General features: G+C 44.4%; 1 protein-coding gene across 1 annotated transcript in view; it reads left to right on the forward strand.

The window, feature by feature from the left end:
• Positions 1 to 9161: 9161 nt before the first annotated feature.
• LOC115139632 (rho guanine nucleotide exchange factor TIAM2) overlaps positions 9162 to 16540 on the forward strand; it is a 35935-nt gene continuing 28556 nt past the window's right edge. The window contains 1 exon segment of the mRNA XM_029677235.2: positions 9162 to 9478. The gene's annotated coding sequence lies outside the window, so the exon portion shown is untranslated.

A 16540-nucleotide genomic window follows, 5' to 3' on the forward strand; every position in this document is an offset into this window, starting at 1 on the left:
TTGCAACTCTACTTTGTCTCTATACTGACACTTAGCACATTTGTTTAAACAAGTCAGCCATAGCAGCTATGTTTTTTAAAAAGCCAGTAAATGAGGCTGAATGAACTGTTTCGCTGCCAGACAAGGCTCCGCTGATAGCCAGGTATTGCAGTGGTAAGGGGTTGGGACTGCTGTTGGGACTCTGCTGTTGGGACAGCTTTATGTAGGCCCTAACAGTTTGTGGGCACGGTTTTTCACAATTACAGTGCAATTTTTGTATTGTTTAGTGTTGTGTTGTCTAGTGGCATTGCTGGTACGCGTACATATTTCTTTCACCCACCAAGATTTACATGCTAAAATTGCCACTAGTTGTTATGCAGTCAGTAACTATATATACCGAGTGTACAAAACATTAGGAACACCTTAATATTGAGTTGCGCCCCCTTTCGCCCTCAAAACAGCCTCAATTAATCAGGGCATGGACTCTGCAAGGTGTCGAAAGTGATGTTGGCCCATGTTGACTCCAATGCTTCCCACAGTTGTGTCAAGTTGGCTGGATGTCCTTTGGGTGTTGGACCATTCTTGATACACACCGGATACTGTTGAGCGTTAAAAAAAACAGTAGTGTTGCAGTTCTTGACACACTCAAACCTGTGCGGCTGGCACCTACCATGCTTTAGGCATACTGTAGACTCTTTGTCTCATAGTTGAGCGAGAGTGCATATTATGAACTCCACTGAGTGTACAAAACATTAGGAACACCTGCTCTTTCCATGACATAGACTGACCAGGTGAATCCAGGTGAAAGCTATGATCCCTTATTCACGTCACTTGTTAAATCCACTTCAATCAGTGTAGATGAACGGGAGGAGACAAAATATTTAAGTGCCTTTGATGTATATACAATGTATACACCGTTCAAAGGCACTTAAATATTTTGTCTCCTCCCGTTCATCTACACTGATTGAAGTGGATTTAACAAGTGACGTGAATAAGGGATCATAGCTTTCACCTGGATTCACCTGGTCAGTCTATGTCATGGAAAGAGCAGGTGTTCCTAATGTTTTGTACACTCAGTGTAGTTCATAATATGCACTCTCGCTCAACTATGAGACAAAGAGTCTACAGTATGCCTAAAGCATGCTTAGATAATCTGCATTTTCAAAACATAGACATGGATTTCCAGGCCAGCCCCCTGTCTCGTTGATATACACCGTTCCCTCACACATATATACATTATTTCCAGGAAAGAGGAAATCACCAACATATAACTCATGATAATGTGGGTTCCTTTGTGGCCCACAGCTGTAATTTAGGTCGTCCTCTCTCTCCATGGTCTCCACCACTGGGCACACTGGCTTTGCTGGAGACCTGAATGGGGGAGAGAGTGGATTGCGGCAAATGTGACCTTATCAATCTCCCATACGGGATAATGGGCATCCATTGCAAACCCAATGCTCTCTCTTTGTGCGCATGCATGTGTGGCATTAGAACAGAATTGAATCTCGTCCAGCTGCAGCGCTGTAACCCCCTCTTAACACGGCAGCTGCTTGCCCAGACCAGACCACAGATGGGCCAAGGAGGTTTGTTTTCATCTCTGAAATTAGTGTCAAGTTGACTGACCCTAGCAAACATGTTAATTCTTCTATTCCTCAGTGTGTATAAGGAGAGCTCCCTCTTCTCAGGGAAGCGTGTCATCCTCTCCTATCATTTAATGCTGCCGAGTTTCAGAATACAAGAGCACTTTTAAAAAAGGTGCTTTTCAAAATATAACCCCAACCTCCATTCATACTCAAAGGTAGCCTAGATTGCTGGCTTACACTGCTTCGTGCATTCAAGTTGTTGTTGTGCAGAAGTGAGGGACAGAGGACAGGTCCTAGCTACTCTGTTAGGCTTTTTGAGGTTGGTTCGGTTACGGTTTGATTCTAAAAAAAATAATAACAGATTTTGCTAAAAAAATTTAAAACATTAAATGCACTATGCATTATCAAATCAAATGTATTTATATAGCCCTTCTTACATCAGCTGATATCTCAAAGTGCTGTACAGAAACCCAGCCTAAAACCCCAAACTGCAAGCAATGCAGGTGTAGAAGCATGGTGGCTAGGAAAAACTCCCTAGAAAGGCCGAAACCTAGGAAGAAACCTAGAGAGGAACCAGGCTCTGAGGGGTGGCCAGTCCTCTTCTGGCTGTGCCGGGTGGAGATTATAACAGAACATGGCCAAGATGTTCAAATGTTCTAGGGCTCAGGTCCTCTGAGAGAGAGAGAAAGAAAGAAAGAGAGAAAGAGAGAGCATACTTAAATTCACAGAGACATCAGAGACTGTAACGCTCTTTGTTTCACGGAAACATGGCTCACTTGAGACACGCTATCGGAGTCAGTACAGCCACCTGGTTTCTTCACGCATCGCGCCGACAGAAACAGGCATCTCTCTAGTAAGAAGAAGGGCGGGGGTGTATGCCTTATGATTAACGAGACGTGGTGTGATCATAACAGCATACAGGAACTGAAGTCCTTTTGTTCACCTGACCTAGAATTCCTTACAGTCAAATGCCGACCGCATTATCTAACCAAGAGAATTGTCTTCGATCATAATCACAGTCGTGTATATTCCCCCCAAAGCAGACACATCAACGGCCCTGAAGGAACTTCATTTGACTCTTTATAAACTGGAAACCACATATCCTGAGGCTGCATTTATTCTAGCTGGGGATTTTAACAAGGCTAATCTGAAAATAAGGCTACCTAAATTTTATCAGCATATCAATTGTGCGACCCAGGCTGGCAAAACCCTGGACCATTGTTATTCTAACTTCCACTACGCATATAAAGCCCTCCCCCGCCCACCTTTCGGGAAAAGCTGACCACGACTCCCTTTTGTTGCTCCCAGCCTATAGACAGAAACTAAAACAGGAAGCACCTGTGCTCAGGTCTGTTCAAACTGGTCCGACCAATCTGATTTCACACTTCAAGATTGCTTCGATCACGTGGACTGGGATATGTTCCGCATAGCGTCGAACAACAACATTGATGAATACGCTGATTTGGTGACCGAGTTTATTAGCAAGTGCATCGGTGATGTTGTACCCACAGCATCTATTAAAACATTCCCCAACCAGAAACCGTGGATTGATGGCAGCAATCGCGCAAAACTGAAAGCCCGAACCACTGCTTTTAATCAGGGCAAAGTTGCCAGAAACATGACCGAATACAAACAGTGTAGCTATTCCCTCTGCAAGGCAATCAAACAAGCTAAGCGTCAGTATAGAGACAAAGTAAAGTCGCAATTCAATGGTTCAGCCACGAGATGTATGTGGCAGGGTCTACAGTCAATCGCGGACTACAAAAGAAAAACCAGCCCCGTCTCGGACCACAATGTCTTGCTCCCAGACAAACTAAACAACTTCTTTGCTCGCTTTGAAGACAATACAGTGCCACTGACACGGCCCGCTACCAAAACCTGATAGCTCTCCTTCACTGCAGCCAACGTGAATAAAACATTTAAACGTGTTAACCCTCGCAAGGCTGCGGGCCCAGACGGCATCCCCAGCCGCTTCTTCAGAGCATGCGCAGACCAGCTGGCTGGTGTGTTTACAGACATATTCAATCAATCCTTATCCCAGTCTGCTGTTCCCACATGCTTCAAGAGGGACACCATTGTTCCTGTTCCCAAGAAAGCTAAGGTAACTGAGCTAAATGACTGCCGCCCCGTAGCACTCACTTCCGTCATCATGAAGGGCTTTGAGAGACTAGTCAAGGACCATATCACCTCCACCCTACCTGACACCCTAGACCCACTCCAATTTGCCTACCGCCCTAATAGGTTCACAGACGACGCAATTGCAATCACACTGCACACTGCCCTAACCCATCTGGACAAGAGGAATATCTATGTAAGAATGCTGTTCATCGACTACAGCTCAGGATTTAATGCCATAGTACCCTCCAAACTCATCATCAAGCTCGAGACCCTGGGTCTCACCCCCACCCTGTGCAACTGGGTCCTGGACTTCCTGACGTGCCGCCCTCAGGTGGTGAGGGTAGGTAACAACATCTCCACCCCGCTGATCCTCAACACTGGGGCCCCACAAGGGTGCATTCTCAGCCCTCTCCTGTACTCCCTGTTCACCCATGACTGCGTGGCCATGCACGCCTCCAACTCAATCATCAAGTTTGCAGACGACACTACAGTGGTAGGCTTGATTACCAACAATGACGAGACGGCCTACAGGGAGGAGGTGAGGGCCCTCGGAGTGTGGTGTCAGGAAAATAACCTCACACTTAATGTCAACAAAACAAAGGAGTTGATTGTGGACTTCAGGAAACAGCAGAGGGAGCATCCCCCTATCCACATCGACGGGACTGCAGTGGAGACGGTGGGAAGTTTTAAGTTCCTCGGCGTACACACGGACCAACTGAAATGGTCCACCCACACAGACAGCGTGGTGAAGAATGCGCAGCAGCGCCTCTTCAACCTCAGGAGGCTGAAGAAATTCGGCTTGTCACCAAAAACACTCACAAACTTTTACAGATGCACAATCGAGAGCATCCTGTCGGGCTGTATCACCGCCTGGTACGGCAACTGCTCCGTCCACAACCGCAAGGCTCTCCAGAGGGTAGTGAGGTCTGCACAAACAACCTGCCCTCCAGGACACCTACACCACCCGATGTCACAGGAAGGCCAAAAAGATCATCAAGGACAACAACCTGCCTGTTCACCCCGCTATCATCCAGAAGGCGAGGTCAGTACAGATGCATCAAAGCAGGGACAGAGAGACTGAAAAACAGCTTCTATCTCAAGGCCATCAGACTGTTAAACAGCCATCGCTAACATTGAGGGGCCGCTGCCAACATACTGACTAAACTCTATTCACTTTAATAATGGAAAATTGATGTAATAAATGTATCACTAGCCACTTTAAACAATGCCACTTTATATAATGTTTACATTTCTCATCCTATATGTATATACTGTACTCAATACCATCTACTACATCTTGCAGTTCGGCCATCACGCATTTATATATTTTTACGTACGTACATATTCTTATTCATTCCTTTACACTTGTGTGTATAAGGTAGCAGGATATAACCCCACCCACTTTGCCAAAGCATAGCCCCCACACCACTAGAGGGATATCTTCGACCACCAACTTCCATCCTGAGACACGGCTGAGTATAGCCCACAAAGATCTCCGTCATGGCACAACCCAAGGGGGAATGGGTGGAGTGTTGTAACAACACAGAATATAACAATTAATAAAAGTCCCATGACAGTAGTGACTGCCAATTTACTGCTGATCACTTATTAATGATCATTTATTCGCATTACTTTATTTTTATAAAATATTTCAGTTGTTGTGTATATTACATTGGTTTTATTTGAAGATTTTATTATTTAATCAAAGTCATCATCTCATCTCTATACAGTTGCTGCCAATGCTGTCCGACAAAATCACTATTTTAGTAGTTCTTCCTTTTATGACTGCATACTTTTATAACTGCTGAATACAAACTATCAATCACTTAGATCATGTATTTTCAGGAAGAGATGCCTTGCGAAGCAACTGCTGTCTTCTGTCTCTTTTACGTAGCAGGCGTAAAAGAAACACACACTGGACAAGTAGGCACGCAATGTATTATGGTCATTGTAGCTAATAACCACATTTTCTGCACTAGACTATGTGCAATATTGGCCTGTTGGAAACTACAACTCCCTACTACATCGCACAGTTCAGGCTTGATCTGATTTATCTCCAAAGAAACTGCTAATGTGCGCATTGAGCTCACAGAAAATAATTGAACTGATGTTGGCCAATTACAACAACAAAAAAATGAAGATAAATAACCAACATTTCGGTTAATCACTCAGCACTAATGAGAGTCCAATAACAAGGCTTTATGTTTCCCCAGGGCTTTATGGGCCTGACTGGGCCACAGCTGCATTTCATTACTGATCTATTAGTTCTACGTTATGCTCTGCAATCTCCTCTACTCCCTTGTTCCCACACAAGATAAGTCCCCTCGCCTCTTAAGATCAAGATTAGAGGTCAATTCCACCACTTTTCAACGTCATATTCATTATCTCCAGGACCATACCCATGTTTACATATGACAACGGCGTGTTTCTATGATCCGTGGGTAAAAAGATAAGAAGAAAGGTCCTAAACAATGCTTCTCTGTGACATCACAGGGTTAAAAGTAAGAGAAACGGTGATTTTCAAAAACCTGCGCCGACTTTCCAGCCAGGAAAGTGTTTTCTTGCTCCCACGTCATTGCATGTATGGTAGTGTTTGTAAAACACTGTTTTTAAAATGTTTGAACTTTTGATGTCACCGGGTAGAACTTTTTAACTTTATATATTTTTTCGACAAATGCACCGTTTTCAAACATGTACACACTAGTATTGTGCTTGAAAGGTGGTGGAATTGCCCTTTAAAATCACCTAAAATTGGACTTTTAACCCAAGACCAAACCCCTCTGAAAGGCACACGCACAATACGTACAGTGCCTTAGGACAGTATTCAGGCCCCTTGACTTTTTCCACATTTTGTTTACTTTACCGCCTTATTCTAAAATTGATTAAATAAAAACATTTCCTCAGCAGTCTGCTCAACATACCCCGTAATGACAAAGTGAAAACAGGTTCTTAAAAAAAAGAAAGACAACTTGAAATACCTTAACTTCATAGCAAAGGGTCTGAATACTTATGTAACTCCAAATTGAACTCCGGTGCATCCTGTTTCCATTGATCATACTTGAGATGTTTCTACAACTTGATTGGAGTCCACCTGTGGTAAATTCAATTGATTGGACATGATTTGGAAAGGCACACACACCATGACAGCCAATTTGGAGTTTGCAAAAAGGCACCTAAAGATGAGAAGCAAGATTCTCTGGTCCGATGAAACCAAGATTGAACTCTTTGGCCTGAATGCCAAGCGTCACATCTGGTGAAAACCTGGCACCATACCTATGGTGAAGCATTGTGGTGGCAGCATCATGCTGAGGGGATGTTTTTCAGCCGCAGGGACTGGGAGACTAGTCAGGATCGAGGCAAAGATGAAAAGAGCAAAGTACAGAGAGATCCTTGATGAAAACCTGCTCCAGATCGCTCAGGACCTCAGACTGGGGCGAAGGTTCAACTTCCAACAGGACAACAACCCTAAGCACACAACCAAGACAACGCAGGAGTGGCTTCGGGACAAATCTCTGAATGTCCTTAAGTGGCCCAGCCAGAGCCTGGACTTGAGCCTGATCGAACATCTCTGGAGAGACCTGAAAATAGCTGTGCAGCAACACTCCCCATCATACCTGACAGAGCTTGAGAGGATCTGCAGAGTAGAATGGGAGGATCTCCACAAATGCAGGTGTGCCAAGCTTGCAGCGTCGTACCCAAGAAGACTCAATGCTGTGATCGCTGCCAAAGGTGCTTCGACAAAAGTACTGAGTAAAGGGTCTGAATACTTATGTAAATGTGATATATTAAAAATATATATATAAATTAGCAAAAAAAATCTAAAACCTTGTTGTTGCTTTGTCATTATGGGGTATTGTGTTAAGATTGAATAATACATTTTAGAATAAGGCTGTAACCTAACAAAGTGTGGAAAAAGTCAAGGGGTCTGAATATGGAGAGGTGCAGGGGGACTCCACACAGGGTGCCAGGGGAGTTGCTGTTGTGGAGAGTTACGTGCCTAGCTCAAGGGCACAAAGGCAGGCAATAGCATCTAGGATTGATACCAGCAACCCTCCGGTTGCCAGCTCACTTCTCTTCGGAACCCGGGATTCGAATTGGCAACCCTCCTCTTGCTGGCTTGGCTCTCTGACCGCTAGGCTACCTGCCGCCCACTCACCACACATACACACACAGGCATGTACAAACACACATTTACGAGAACACCCACACTTCAGAGCACAAAAAGAGATGCTCATATTCATAGCCTCTTTGTGCCACTTAAGAATACATCCTCAAACGTATTTCCTTTTAATATGGAAACACAGAATGTCACAATTGTTAATATCCCGATCTCTCTGGTCGCCCAACACAGTCATCTGTCTCCCCAACCCCAGCAGAGACGCCTATTTACTGATGAGGGGGGCAGGGAGAGAGGTGTGTGTCTCAAATGGCACCCTATTCCCTATGTAGTGCAGTACTTTTGACCAGGGCCCATAGGGATCTGGGTTCCATTTTGGACAGCCTAGATTAGCCTAGCTGTGGGGGTGTGTTATGTGCTGTCTGCTTCATAGACAGGGTTAGGGTTTAGTGGCCCTGTAAGGATGGAGCTCCCAGACATTGCTCTCTCATTGAACAGAGGTTTAGCCTGAGGGGGGAAATACTGGGTAGCCTCATGAGTTTAATTCCCTCCAGATTATGGATTGAATGTGTATAGAACACACCCCTCCTCCCTTTCCTACTCCTCTCTCTCACTCTTCCCACAGTGGATTCATGGGAACCTTCCCTGACCTATCATTTATGACTCTTTTGCATTTGAACACCACTGGGGTGGTGAGAGTTAAATGTTTCAATGCTCGGTACAAACCATGCAATAAATGCAAAGGGTTATTTTATTAAATTATTCACCTGAATAAATGAATAAATAAATACTTTGTGTCGAAGTGGATGAACGAGTGTATGTGAGTCAGAGTGTATGTTTCCCCTGTGTGTCCCCCCCCCCCTCTCTTTCTTCTTCTTCTTCTTCTTCTTCTCATTACTTCTCCAGCAGCACACACTGTCGTTTCTCTCTCAGTTGATTTTTTTGGCAGCTTGTCCTGACGGTTTCTGGCTCCAGCCCTCATTGTTTTCCATTCGGTGCGGCTGGATCTGCAGCCTCTCCCTGTGTTGCGTAACAGAGGAGTGAGTGAGGCGCTCCTGACTTCCCTCCTGAGTCCCGGGTTCTCCGCCCTTCTGCCAAACTTTACACTTGCACACTTTCTTGCGTGTATCTAGCAATAGTGGAAAGTCACTCCAGCCAATGTTTACGGCAATCAGATGCTTTTAAATCCACGATGGGGAGTGTGCACGCGCACACTTATGAAACAGGGTGGAGAATTGTGACTAAGTCGCTGTGGTTCCTGGTGAGCTCAGCTCCGTGACTCCCTGAATGGGCGGCCTCTTATGTAAACCAGGGAAGGGGTTGGTTTAGGATTTGTTTACATGTTCCCCTCAAATGAGAGAAGATCCTGAAGTCAGTGGACAACTTGGCGAAGTGCTGCTGCACTTTTCAATTTTCAGTACAGAACCTGAAAGATAATTCTGAAATCTTGAACATGTTTTTCTGAATTCCTCAGAGCAGTCAGCAGGAATAGGTGCACTGTGTGTACTGGGTCTGTGGTAGTTCTCATGTAGGCTATTCAGATAAAGCTTCAGTTGGATTTTGTTCCCAGGTTTTACCCTACAGTACTACAATGATAGCGTCACAGGAACACAAGTGGACGGGATGTTTGACCTTCTGAGACCTGTGAGTCACATTAAAAAAGAATGGAGCCCTGTTATTGGTGAGTGACCATCTGAGCGGAAATAGCCCTAGCCTGACTAAGGAAGTGACTGTGTCCTGAGTGTGTCCTGAGTGTGTATGTTGTGTGTACTATGTAAAGTATAGTTAGTGTGTGCCTGCGTGCCTTGTGGTGTGCGTGTGCTTGTGTGCCTGGGTGCGTTTTTAGGACATGTAGGATTGTGTGCACTGCAGTGCACGTGAGAAAGACTCAAGAGAATGGATTTGTCCGGCTTCACCTCTCACCTCTCATAAGTGACAGGTCAGCAGAATTCCCAAGCTGTGTGTGCACAGTGTGTGTCCGGCTGGAAGCCAATCCGACTCTGCGTGCCTTGGTCTTCAGTGTGAGTCAGAGGTGTTTTTGCATAGCCGATCAAACAAGGAGAACAGGGCTGGGCCCTACTGCCCTCTCAGATCAGCATCATTTCCATGGCTGTGGAACTCTGGCAGCCATACTGCCACGCTAAGGCTGCACCGTCTACAATAGAAACTATGAACTATGAAAATAAAACCCAGCATACAATAGGGGGATGTGGTCCAGAGGTTTTTAGTTGTTTTCAGCTGCTTTACAGCACGTTACCAAGTCTACTGTAAAAGTCTACGGCATTCCTCTACGGCTAAATGGGTATTTACCAGTGACCTTCTGAACAAATAGTATTCAACTTTAAGCCAATAAATCCACTTAGTTGTACAAATGGGCCTTTTTTGTCCTGTTTTCTGTTGGTTGCACTGGAAAGAAAACACTTTTTGTTCTCTCATTTGGCATCCAAACAGCAGATCAATGCTGTTAATGCACTCCTTTAAGACTTCACTGACCAGCAACACTGTCGTTGCTCCACAGAGAAAATGAATACTGAATCAACTCAAAGCCCAAAGTACTTAGGTTGAGTAAGTGTGATTGTGTGTGTGTGTGTGTGTGTTCGTGTGTGTGTGTGTGTGTGTGTGTGTGTGTGTGTGTGTGTGTGCGTTCTTGTGTGTGTATTTGTGTGTGAGGGAATGCATCGGGTTTGCCTGTGGAATCCCTATGTTTACATGGACTTAGCCTTAACCACCACATCCTGCTCATTAGCGTGTGTGGTGGTACACAGCGCCACACAGCTCGGACCCAGGTGCTAAGCTATTGCTGGAGCAAACCCAGTATGCCTCACTCTGACTCTGACCAGAGATGAATGGGCCAAATATAGCCCTTCACCACCATATTGTAACCGAAAGACTATCATGGTCATGCTATTACGGGTGTTGAAAACCTGAATAAATGTCGAAGTGAATAGCATAAAATAACTCCACTGACGCTTTTAATTGCCCCCTCCCAAAAAATAAGAATAAAAAACCAAATTTGGGGGGGATTTTCATTTTTCTACATAAAAGACTGTAAAATCACTAGGAACTCAGCTCAAATGTATTTTTATTTAGGAAATCTATTCCGAAGTATTCCCACTCATAAAATAGAGAGACATATGTGATCGTGTACCAATGTAATCAAGGTTTGAAATGATTATGTTTTTATGCTTCTTGCGTCAATTTGCAGAGTACAAATTATTTCTAGTTATGTTCCGCCCCCCTGACCATCCGCTCACTAAAAAAATCGTCCCGCGGCTGAATCTAGTTGGGGACCCCTATCCTATGGTTTTGGGTACAGCTAAAGAACCCTTTTAGGTTTTAATCTAGATACTAACTTTTTTTCTAAGAGTGTAGAAATGCACATCTTGAGGGTGCTGCTGGCATTTAAGTGGTTCCTAGCAGGTTTTTGTTCCAATTGCTATTCGCACATTCACAAAACTGCCTGAAATGGACTCAATCGCCAGCGACAGTCTATTCATTGAAAGTATAGTTGCCAACATATGGCTCCTCCTTTCAAAGACACTGACAAGCCATCGTCATCACTGTCACCAGCAACACTGTGGCACACCTCTCTCTCAGTGAGACTGGCATTGTGTACACAGTGTTGAATGTCTGAGGGTTGCCTTTAACCTCACTAAGCTGTAGTTCCTATGGGTCTCCATGGATAGATATTGAGTCTTGGGAATTAACTACAAGATCCTCCTTCTGACCTATAAAACCCTTCACCATCTTGCCCCCCCGCTTACCTTTCCAACCTTCTTTTCCCCTTTCAACCCACACGCTGACTCCGTTCTGTCACAGCAGGCCACCTTGTCGTTCCCAGATCCAAGCTCCGGAGCTTCGGTGACAGGGCCTTCGCCAGGGCTGCTCCTAGGCTCGGGAACTCTCACCCTCCAGCCATCCGTGACTCTGAGCCCTTCACCATCTTTCAGTCCCTCCTAAAGCCCCACCTCTTCACCTTGGCCTACCCCTAAGCCCCCCCCCCCCCACACACACACACACACACACTCACACTCACTCACACACACACACCCACAACACCTGTTCGTTCACTCATGTTTCTGTTTCGACCTGCTGTTAGTCTGGCCTTGTTTAGATTTCTGCTTTTTGTTTAGGTTTTACAATTGTAAAGCAACTTTGGGTCTTTGAAAAGTACCATGTAGTATTATTATAATTTTATTGATGGATGTTTTGAAGGGCAAAGGGGCTTGAAGCTGGCATCTGGACTAGAGGCTGAACAGAAGAGCCCGCGCCAGGCAGCCGTCTCTGCTTTGTGTGGCCCTCTCTGGCCCCCTCTCTCTCACTTTCTTTCTCTCTCTTCTGGGACAATGGAGCTGGAAGAAAAGAGTGTGTGCTCAGTGGAGAGAGAGAGATGAAAGAGCCCTGCCCCCACGAGCACAACTACCATCCATATCACCCCTCTCCCTGTGAAGGGTATGAAGATTTAGTTATTTACATCTAGATGGCTTTTAGGATCATTTCGCACTGTATTTCTCACTAGTCTGAAATGTTCAGCGCCAAAATGTCACATCAAGGCAAAAACCTACGTTCTACACACAATCCACTGACAGTATAGGACATACAGACGCAATATAAAGAGGTGTGCGTGACAAAGGGTTGGAGTCGGTGTCATCCATCGGTGTACCAACTAACCTAACCCAAATGTGCCAGAGGAAGTCGCCACATAGAAGTGGCCAAACGCCCATGTGCCCTGGTGAAAATTAGTGCACTAAATAGGGAATAGGGTGATACTGTCACGTTTACTCCCGCTCCCCCCTCCGGTGCTCGACACCATCGTTAGGCGCACCTGCGCCACATGACACTCCCCTGGACTCGATCACCTTCCTGATTACCTCCATAATATATGTGTCACTCCCCTTGATTCTTTCCTCGGGTGTTATTGTTTCTGTTTCACGTCTGTACCCTATTCGAGTCTCTTGTTTGTTCCATGTTCGTTTGATTTATTCAATGATTCACTCCCTGCACTTGCTTCCCGACTCCCAGCGTACACGTTACAGCAGCCTGTCCTCAAAACACTCCCCGGTATATTTGCTAACAACAGAATGCTCAGCTGCAGTGATGGATCAATGGGTCCAACTCTAATTGACAGCTAACTTAGTTAGAAATTGACCGATTGAGGTAGAGGGTGGAAATGGGCTGGAGGTGGCTAAAGAGTTTGTTTCATTTCATTTAATACCAGGTCAAATATAGTCGGGTTAGCAGACAATGGGGTAACACTGTTTGGCGAACTGAGGATGAATACGTGAATAAGAGAAGCAGTGCACACTAGTGAACCATGGGCTCTATTTGAACTAATCTAACGTAATGGTAAATCTATGCGCTGGCGGTGGCGCTATATGTCCAACCAGAATTATGAGAACAATAACTGGCAGCGACACAAAAGGGTTGTGTTTTGATGAATAAACAAGTTGTAGGTGTGATGAGGGCTTTGCCACTCACTGGCCAGTCAACGCGTTCAATGGCTTAATACTGCATGCGTTTTTCTCAAGTTCTGTAGGTTATTCTGTTGTCATCAACTCCAATTCTTCTGGCAGGCACAGAATATTCTCCTCCTAGTCCATTGTTGATTATAACACAATACAGTTTGTTAAATATCATAGGCATAGCAACAGAAGAGAGAAAAAAGGTCAACATTGTAATTGACGTCAATAAGCCTGGCCTACGTGTCTTTACACATCGCACTTCTCGTAAAATAAAAATACTAGGCTCCTGTAAATTGTATTGTATGTGTGAGGCAGGTTCTCAGTAAGCAAGATATATATACTAGGCCTACATTTGATACTGCATTATAGGACTGAAAATGTTAAATAAGTTTGGAGGATAGCGCGTCTTTGGTAACTGGATGAGAGGCACTCTTTGGGGATTGGGATGGATATTTGACCAGGCAAAATGAAGTATGCAAGTGGGCATATGTGTGTATGTTTCAGGACGTACAATATATTTTCAATTCAATGCACTCTGACGAAAAATAGACTACTTTACAAGGCCATGATAAAAAATACAAAATGCAGTGCTGTTGAACCAGCCTTTGCTATAGTAGCCTAGGCCTAGGGTAGCCTATGGAGGGCTTGGTTTCTGATCATATGAAATGGAAAACAAGGAATCTGTTTTTTTAAACCAGCAACAATATTTCTAAATAGGGTGGGGTCAGAAGTGCAATATCATAAATGACTTATCCTGTTCCATGGCACTGGGTGCACACAGGCCTATTCATTATGCATAACATGCGTATGCCTATACAAAATACTAGACTCCTGTCAATTCTAGCGTTGCCTATGTGCGAGGCAGATTTTCTAATTTTTTTAATCCACTGTTGATATGGCATTATAGGAGGAGGGAATCATTTGGAGCCGGAAGTGTGTCTTTGGTAATCAGACAAGGTGCAGTTCTTTGAAAATGGGGACGGATAGCCTAATTCAACAAGTGGAATGCAGTTATGTGAATTGTGAATAATTTTAAAAAAGGGGAAAAACCTGAAATACTTCAAAGCCCTCTCAGTAGACCATTTAAAACCTGTTCATTCATAGGCTACCTGGCTAATGACCAGACTAAAAAGACAATGCAATGCTGCTAAACCGGCCTTGATTAAGGAGAGGGTAGGTTGTGCTTGTTTTTTAAATAAAATTTAACTAAATGGGGGTAACCAAACATTTTTTATGTTTCGAAATATGAGGTTCATTTTCAATTTTCATTTTTTTTCCTCAGCGCAAGCGAGCTGATGTTAGACAGGTAAAAATGGCCAAACCTGGCGTTAGGGCTGGAGAATGCCAGTGCACTCGTTTTTACATGACTAAATTGCAAACTAGCGTGCGTTTGACACTTGTCCCTCCTTAGCGCCAGACGAAAATAGAGCCCAATAAGTCTCTAAATCCCAATGATATCAATGAACAATTTAGGCCTAAATCTAAGTTGCATGTGCTTATCTCAACTCTGAATCTGGCACTATGTGAGTATGAATAAAAACACCAGACCACATCTGGCCTGAGCAGTCAAATTCTGATGTGTGGACAAATCAAGACAGACCAGAGCACACTAGACCAACAGTTTTATCAAGACAGACCAGAGCACACTAGATCAACAGTTTTATCAAGACAGACCAGAGCACACTAGACCAACCAATTAACTATTAACAAGGCACACCTGTTAATTGAAATGCATTCCAGGTGACTACCTCACAAAGCTGGTTGAGAGAATGCCAAGAGTGTGCAGAGTTTTGATTATTCTGAGTAAAAAAACCTGAGTAGGTGTTCAAAAACTTTCAACCGGTGTGTGTGTGTGTGTGTGTGTGTGTGTGTGTGTGTGTGTGTGTGTGTGTGTGTGTGTGTGTGTGTGTGTGTGTGTGTGTGTATGGCGGGACAACAACCTCAATATACTTTAAAATGACTAATATATTCATACAGTTATTTGGCTGTGTCCAGCTCGCTAATAATCACTTAATGGAAAGCTAGACAGTCAGGGCGCATCGGAAATCCCCAAAACGATGGATAGAGGACTATTCATTTTGACAGCGAGGAAATACAAACAATTTTTAAGACGGCCCTCGGGACCTCATTAAAGACAGAATGCGGCCCCCGGGGCAAAATGAGTTTGACACCCCTGATCTAAACCATCACAGCCAAACAACAACAATGGCCCCCCTTCTTCACTCTCTATTTTACTTCCTCTGACTCCCTGATCCTCCTCCAAGTGTCTGCGTGTGTATGTGCGCGACTGCGCTATTGCCTGCATGTGCTTGCTCTCCTCTGCATTCCTTCCTGAGTGTGGCGTGGGACTTTGTATGGTATGCTTCGTCGAACAAGAGGCCCAGTCACGGCTCCAGCTCTAAGGTGGCCAGCTGCCAATAACCACCAGCCTCAGCCCTCCTACATGCCCATGAGAGAGAGAGAGAGAGAGAGAGAGAGTATATATATATATAAAGAGAGAGTATATATATATATAGAGTATATACTGTATAGAGAGAGAGAGGGAGAGAGTGTGTATATATATATAGAGAGAGAGATAGCGTTGCATTGGGTTGTTGGTATGTTCTTGCATTCGCACTTGCCACCATAGCATAGTGTCAGTCCTGAGGGAGGTAGGTGTCTCTGCTTCCTTCTCTTTATGATCTAGCTGTTCTTCCTGTTTCCTCTAACCGGCTGCTGAAGGAGAAATGATGCACTGGATTTTGGCTCCATCCTTAGTAGGCTACACATGCTGCTGCTGACACAGTGTGGGGATTTGAATCTACTGAACCTCTTTTTCCTTAAATAAAACATTTACATTCATGCCTCCTACAGTTTTGATCTGTTTGAAAAAACATTACAAGGTCACTTTATTTAATCATGTTGAATTTTGCTGTGAAGGTGTCCATTTACAATGAACAATTCCATTGTACGATGACTCATATGTACTGTAGTCATAAACTTGGGCAGTTGGGTTATTACAATATTAGATCATAGCGGTAGATTTTCAGTTGGGAATTCTTGGCCGCAGCAGATGTGCTCTAACGACATTCATGTGACAAACATAAAGTGGATGAAGAGAAGGGCCTGTACCTTTTTTTAATGGTCTGTTTTAGAACACTGTCAGGATGCTCTCTCTCTCTCTCTCTCTCTCTGTGTGTGCCAGCCCTTTATCCCCTTATGGAAAGTTGTGTGAAGTATGTGGGGCCTGGCTGATACAATGGTTGCTTCCCAAATGGCACCCTATTCCCTATATAGTGCAC

This window comes from Oncorhynchus nerka, linkage group LG13 (assembly GCF_034236695.1).
Source record: "Oncorhynchus nerka isolate Pitt River linkage group LG13, Oner_Uvic_2.0, whole genome shotgun sequence".
NCBI classification, from domain to species: domain Eukaryota; kingdom Metazoa; phylum Chordata; class Actinopteri; order Salmoniformes; family Salmonidae; genus Oncorhynchus; species Oncorhynchus nerka.